Raw genomic sequence first — 8,309 nt, 5'->3', positions numbered from 1 at the left:
TACCACAACCAAGTTAACACGTCCATCAGCTCACATAGTTTCCTTATTTATTTATTTGGTGAGATTGCTTAAGATTTACTTTCTTAGCAAATTTCAAGTATATAATACAGTATTGTTAACTATAATCGCCATGCTGTACATTAGAGCCTCAGAACTTATTCATCCCATAAGTGGAAGTCTGTGTCCTTTGACCAACATCTCCCATTTCCCCCAGCCTCCCGCCCCTAGCAAACCACCATTCTACTCTCTGATTCTCTGAGTTCGACTTTGGTTTTTTGATTTCACATTTAAGTGATACAGTATTTGTCTTTCTCGTGATGTTGTCTCTTTACATTGGCAGCTAGATGGACATTGAACATTTTGATTGTGCGTGGTTTTTCTTTTATAAAAATATTTAATAAGGTGCATTTATATTTTCAAAAATTAAATTAAAATTTCAGTTTTACTATCTCCTCATTTAAATTTTGATATTGATTATAATTTTTATTTTGTCTTTTAATTTTAATATATTAGTTTGAATATTTTGGAGGAAAAATAAGAAACATGAAAAATAGTTCTACATTATTTACATTTGGAATGTTTTTACACTTTGAAAACAATGTTTTATTCTTTATTCCTTTAGATCAGCGGTACCTGTGTGTCAAATCTGGTCCACTATTTGTTTTTACGTAAAATTTTATTGGGATATATCCATGCCCATATTTTTATGTATTGTCTATGGATATTTTCATGTTATAACATCAGAGCTGAGTGATTGCTACAGATACTGCATGGTCTACAAAGCCAGAAATAATTACTATCTGACCCCTTACAGATAAAATTTGCTCTCTCCTGCTTTAGACCATTGAGAATGTGTACAATCTGAATCATGATAAAAATATAAAATACAAAAGCAGAACTTAAAATAGGATAAAAACTAAAAAGTAATAAGAGAGAGAAACCTTTCAAATTAGTGCTCCGGATTTAAATAACTGGAAGCTAGGAAAGTGAGCAGACTTCTAGACAGCATGGCCCACAAAAAATTTGTAAGCAAGACATTATAAATTCTTTATTTAAAGAAGATTCAATGAAAATGAGCAAGAAAATTATTCTCATCAAATCTACAACTGGAACTGGTCAGATAAAACTTCTGCAATGTCAAATTCTCATTAAAGGAAGCCTTAACCCCTGCTCAAAACAATTAAAATGAAAGAAAAAATATTCATATCAAATTCATAGTTCAGAAAGAGCAAATATAACTTTGGCATGCTTGTTAGAAGCTGAAGAAAACTACATTCATAAAATCTGCAAATTGGATAAGAAAGTCAAAACCTCTGGAACTTTACTCTGTTTATTGGATGATGATTCTGGAAAACGGCTGTCATATCCTGACACAAATGAGAATGTTTCTAGCAAAGCACAATCTGATTCAAATTAATGATTACAGTTTTCCATTGGATAAACGTGGCAGAAAATTTATATTTATTTTTTTAGAGCAGCTTTAGGTTCACAACAAAATTGAGTAGAAGGTACAATCTACCCCCTGTGCCCACAGGTCCATAGCCTCCCTCATTATCAACATCCCCACCAGAGCACTACATTTGTTACAACTGATGAACCTACATTAACACATCACTATCCATCAAAGTCCATAGTCTACGTCAGGGTTCACTCTCAGTGTTGTACATTCTATGGGTTTGGACAAACCTATAAAGACATGTATCCATCATTATTGCATCACCCAGAATAGTTTCATTGCCCTAAAAATCCTCTGTGCTTCATATATTTCGTTTTAGACCCAAATTCTTTCAAACTGAGAAAACAGCTGTTATATTGTAAGTTCAAAGACAAAGTATCTTGTTACTCCTGCTATATATTTCGCAACCAATGTTCTTAATTGGCTTTGACCAATGAAGATATTTGTGATTGGAAACATGGTCTCGATTAAAAGAACACGAACTGTCACACACATAAAATTAGCAAATACTAGAACCAAAAAAAAAAAGAAAAAATGACAATTGATATTTTTCAACAAAGAAGTAAATATAGAACAGAATATACAACACTGTTGTAATGTTCTAAAAGAATATTAAGGAAAGATATCATGTGTCCAATATTTAGCAAAGTACAATGATGCTTATTGCAGCACTAATTTTTTTCAGCTTTGTTGAAGTGTAATTGACAAATAAAATTGTAAGATATTGAAAATGTACATCGTGATGATGTGATATATGTAAACATGGGGAAGGGATTCCTCCTATCTACTTAATTAACATATCCATCAACTCTCATATTTATACATATAATATATATTATACATACACGTAGATATGTATGTTTGGTGAGAACATTTAAGTTCTACTCTCTTAGCAAATTTCAATTATATGATATAGCGTTGTCAGCAGTAGTCACCATGTTATAAATTAGATCTTGAGACCTTATTCATTTTATAACTGAAAGTTTGTACTGTTTTATCAACCTCTTCCTAACATTTACAAAAAACATGGAAAATTTTTAGATTTATTAGAAATAATTTCCAAATTTGTTAATGGAATGGTTAAAGATGTAGTATGAATAAAAAATAATGAAAAATACGACTTCTCTCTTGGATGGAGAATTCAAATTGGATCATTGAATTCTTGGATAATAAAGTGAGAGAAAAAAACACCTAAAAAAGTAAATATTACTCAGCTTAACTGGATTTCAAAAGCTGTGTTGAGAAACTCCTCAAATAAAAATGAAATTGTAAGTTTTGGTGGAAAACAAATTATAAATTTAATTTTGAATGTGGACTGTCCGTGTTGCTTGCTATTAATAATGTTAGCAGAAGATAATGACCAACAACACAGAAAAGATGTGTTTGGCTACTTCATTTTTAAAAGGATTGAAAAACTCAAAAAACAAAACTTGGGAGAAAATTATTTTTTCAAATTGCAAGAAACTACATGTTAAATATGCAACAAATGTGACGTTTCATTAAAACAGAAGGAAATTACAAGAAATGAACATATTTCTTGACTACACAGAAAAAGATTTATGTACCAGCATTTCCAAAACTAATTTCTATAAAGCATATTTTCTGGCCATTAGAAGGCAAGTTATGGTCTCAATTGAAAAGTGACCAGAGCAAACTGAGTAACATACTGCTATTTTCACTTCTGTTTGTAATATCCTTGCACTGACAATTTTAAAAGAAGAAGAACCTAAGAGAGATTGTATGGCTCTGGATACTGCTTTAAGATGCTTTGAAAATCTGATAAACTGACAGAGATTTATACCTTGTAATTAAACTATTTTGTAATTTTTTGGGATAATAATTTATCACCTGCATCCCTATTATAATGTTGAACATGATTTGTTATTTCATATTCCATTTCCAAATTTAAAGATTGCTCTAAATTCTTATTAAAAATTTCAGTTGCTATTGCCTTAGCAGAACAAAACTTCTCCATATTAATGAATAAAAAACTACTCAAGAACTGTAATGACTCCAGAAAGGTTGTCTGAGTTGGCTTCCAATAGAAACCAACTATGTGGAAACCTTGATTACAGCAACACAATTACCGAATTTGCAGAAATTCTATGAGATAAATATACAATTTTTAAAATGGTTTATGTTATTTCTGTTTTATCACTCACCCAAACATTGCTGACGCATCAACAGAACACTCAAATATGCACAATAAAAGTTAAATTCAGTTTTCTTTGATACTTTACCAACTTTCAGTCTTATATAAACTGCGGTTTTACATGGATTTTTCAATTTTGTTGTTAGGAAGATATATTTGTTAAAGCAGGGGAAGAGAACATATTAAATATTTTATTTAACCGCTTGTGAGCTTGCTGTAAAATTTAAATATTTAGATATGGTATGTGAACCTGTATCAGTCCTCTTAGCTCTCAGGGCTAGGGGTGGTCCTGCTGGCCTCATCTTCTTCGTGGGTTGTTATGAGGAATATTAGATGAAATGAAATGTGAAAGCATGTTGACAACAGATGAAGTGACGTGCTGGTGTCTTTCATTTTGCTTTGTCTCCACTCCTGCTACATTTCAAACGGTTGTATCGTTGCTGTCCTGGGAAGTGAGGAGACTGCTCCACATTCCAACTGCCGTGTATTTTCTTCCTAATATGATGCCTTCTGCTCTCCTGACTGGAAAAGATGTTTTGGTTTTGAATGAACCCACCTAAATAGGCTGCCTCTGTTGAAAATTCAAAGAAATTTGCTTTTGGATTTTTCCTGCATGCTTCCAGGGAGGATAAAGATCTTACCATCTAGAAGAATCAGCAGTCCGTCGCAATCCAGACCTATTAAATTTAATGATTTATTGTAACGAAGGCTATGCTATTATATTTAAGCAGTTATTACGTATCTTATATGCCAAAGTTGTTAAAAATAACGAAGGACTATTATCTTGAATGTGGGAAACCAAATCATTTTTTAAAACGTGATGAATTCCGTGAGCTTGGACATTTTAAGTTCACGTGGTAAGCAGTATTTTGTGGGAACTTTCTCAGCATGTGTCCAACGGTGTAAACAAAAAGTTAAAATACAGCTTACACTCTCCCTGGCATTCATTAGCATAGCAAAGAAAGCAGGAACTAACCACATTTTACATAAAAAGACTTTAGAAATCTGTGTCTGCTTATATTAGCATTATTCAATCTGCGGGTGCCAACTATATGCTCAGAAACAATTTATTTATAGGCCTATCACCAAAATGTGTTCTTCATTAATTCATATTTTTCTCAGCCTCACATTACTTCTTGAACCCATCCAGGTGGTTTTTAAATGCTGAGAGTAATTTAAAACTGAGAAAATTCACGCACACCCTGTTTTTCAGTGCTTAAAAATAATTGAATGGAAATATCCTCATCGCTCATTTGATATTTTGTCAATTTCTTTGCCTGTAATTAACCTGAAGAGTACCACAAATGTGAGCCTGGCTGGACTTTTTGAGTTAAAATCCACATTGAGAAGGAAATAAACCTTGGATATCTTGCCAAAGATATTTAGAAATGTATTTCTCACAAGATTAAAGCCGAAAATTTAAAGTGACTGCAGTTCATTCCACCAATACAGTTCAGTGAAACTGTGTTATATTGAACATTTCCTTATATATGACATTCATTAAAATAGAAAAGGCCTCATCTAAAGGCTCATAAAGTGACGTTTCTTCCATATAACATTTTCCGGTATGTAGTGTTCAAAAAGTGTAGTGCCCTGGAAAACATTACAAAGGACTTTCCTCGTAGATCTGTGCTTGTTGTTAAATTTATTTTGGGTTGTCCTTCTGGTTAGCATTTCATAGCGCTTCACAGATTCATTCAATATTTAATAGAAAAAAAGCCCCATGGTGTGCTTTTTAACACTATTAATAGGAAGCAGCAAGAGAAAGTTTACATTCCTGGGTGAAGGTCCTTAGCACATGCTTTGGTTTTGATAAAGCCTCAGTCACACCCTTCCATTCTTTTTCCAGGGAAATGTGTCACTTATGCTGTTCTCTGCAACTAATGGGATGTTTGGAAATGATGTGATCGGTAGAAAATTTGTTTGTAGATTCAAGCGACTTTCTCCATTCTGGACAGTAACTTTACCTATACTGTGTATTTCTATATTGAATCACATATGCAAAGCCTCCATTTAAAAAAAGAGAACTGATTTGTATTGTGATGGTATAGTTAATCAACATCCCTTACTCTTCAGCCTAGCAAATGATTCCATTGGATGATGAAAACATTTTTCTATGTCACTATAGGGCTTTGATGTTTCTAGTAACAGACTTCAAGAGCATACTAGATAAGTACATATGTACAATGAAATTTATGCAGACTTAATCTTCCCTCTGTTGCTGTATTATTCTGTGGTTTGTTTTAAGCTAATGTTAATCCAAAAGTGCCTTCTCATTCATTCACTCATTCATTTATTCAAAAACACATTTTGAGTGCCAACTATGAGCTGTGCTAGACAGTGGGCATACAAGTGACACTGTCCTCATTTGCCTGAGTATTCAGACAAATAACAGGGAAATGTAATAGAATCTGAAGAGGATTGCCATCAGTGAGGGTACAAGATACTATGGGGACAGACAGCAGGGTGATCTGACCTACTTTATGGAGTCTGGGGAAGACCTTATGGGGGGTGGGTGTGGTGGTTAGCATTTAATCTGACACCTGAAGATGATAGGGACAAGGTAAGTGAGGGGATGGTTTGAAGGTTGAGACAATTCTCAACAGTAGGAACCAGCACTAGCAAAGGCTCAGAGATCGGAGAGAACGTGCTGTGTTTAAGGAACCAAAAGTTTGAGGCCAAGTATGAGGGAGAAAGGGGCAAACATATCAGATTGCATATCTTTTCTTAGCACGTGTCAGGTAGAGCAAATTATTTTTAACGTTTGCTAAGGCAAACCATTATAAAAAGGTACAATGCTAAGCAAATCACCGAATAGATTTCAAATCTAATTGCATCTCTGCACATTCGGATTATATGTGCAATCTTGCCAGGCCTGAAATGGAGATCTGCTTAGGGCAAGGAGAGATTTTAAATGGTTTTTGACTGATAATCTGCGTGCCAAGAGAATTTTGCCCCTGCTGAAAGGTTGTTCTATAGAGTCTAAGTAGGGGTATATGGGCATGGACACACATTTGAAAACTGAAAAGTGCCTGAAGGATAGTTAGCTCCCAGCCTGCTGCAGTCCACTGTGTTCCCCTCCAGGCAGGAGGGCGAGCACCAGCCAGGGCTTCTGGGTTGACTTCAGCCCCTCCTGCCTGGTGAGAAAGCTCCCGCTGGGCTCCACAGTGAGGAGGGCAAGGGGGTCACTCAGAGATGCTGGCCTTCCTTGACTCCGCAGGCTGGGGAGCAGACAGAGAGATAACGGAATCCAAGTGCGTGCCCTGCATGCAGGTTTTATTTATTTTTCTCCCCTTTTATTTATTTGTTATTTTTTCAAAGTTAGTTATTTTTATTATGAAGCATTTTTTTCCTTTAAAAAATGACCTATGATCCAATTACCCAGATGACCCCAGATGACACTAAAAAAAAAAAATTAACAGCAATAAAAGCAAATACTTTCCGAGTTTAAACAGCACAGAAGATATGAACGGAAAACAAAAAGGCCGCCTTTTTCCCCTAAATGTTCCAGTCTGTCTTCCCATAGGTTCCGCCATTCGTGGCTTTTTTGTACATACTTCTAGAACTTGTTCCTTTCTGTGCCCAGGTGGCTCTGTGGTGGACGCTGTGGTGTGCCCAGATCCCTCCTTTAGGACGGAACGACTCACTCCCTCACCTGCAGGGAGGGCTGCCTGCAGATCGAGGACAGATTGGTGGCTGCCAGAGGCAGGGGTGCGAGGTGGGGAAATGGGGTGAAGGTACAGATAAGTAAGTCCTGGGGGTGTCATGTACAGCATGGTGACTATAGCTAACACTACTGTATTGTATATTTGAAAGTCGCTAAGAGAACATATGTTAAAAGTTCTCATTTGCTAAGAGAATATATCTTAAAAGTTCCGATCACAAAAAAAATGTTTATGACTATGTGAAATGATGGATGTTAACTAAACTTATTTTGGTGATCATTTCACAATACAGACCTGTATCAAATCATTGTGTTGTACCCTTTAAACTAATACAATGTTTTATGTCAATTATGTCTCAAAGAAATTGGAAAGAAAGAGAAACTAACAGTATGGTGGAAGGAATCAGAAAGGAAATTTTATAGCTTATATTTTTCCTTGAGTTCAGTGCCTCAAAATGGATATGTTATCAGTAATTTGGTAAACTGCAACCTGGATCCTTGTAGGTCGGATTACCGGGGAAGCTGCTCCAGAGCAGAGAGTAGCATGCAGGGTGTTTATTAAAGTGCACCCTTCAGAACAACACCTGTGGGACAGCGGGGAAGGATGCAGGACTGGGCAGAGGAAGAAGCTAGCCTGTAGCGCAGCTCAGATGAAAGGTCCCAGCTGATCCTACTGGAGCTCTGGCGCTGCAGTGTGCTCGTTGGCTTGTCCCATGAGGCTGGGCCTTTGTGTCTCGGCATTGGATGTAGACCCCCCTGGGAAGGGAGCATAACCTTGGACAAGTTGTCTCCCTTCTTTTAAAAGCGGAAAAGGACAGAGGTCATTGCAACTCTGGGAGAGAGTCCCAGAGGTGGCAGCCACAATTTCAGGGCTGGTGGTGTCCATAGCGGGGGTGTCACTTAGGGCAGTGGGATTGGAGACAGTGGCAGCAAAAGCTGGTAAGGTCCCCTGGGGGTGGCTGCTGTGGACTGTGGCCCAGCAAGGGGAGGCCGGCATTCTCGCAGCCATTGTGACGTCAAGGCCTTTCTCTTAGGGA

This window comes from Equus caballus, chromosome 2, assembly GCF_041296265.1.
Source record: "Equus caballus isolate H_3958 breed thoroughbred chromosome 2, TB-T2T, whole genome shotgun sequence".
NCBI classification, from domain to species: domain Eukaryota; kingdom Metazoa; phylum Chordata; class Mammalia; order Perissodactyla; family Equidae; genus Equus; species Equus caballus.
This window is presented reverse-complemented; position numbering follows the sequence as displayed.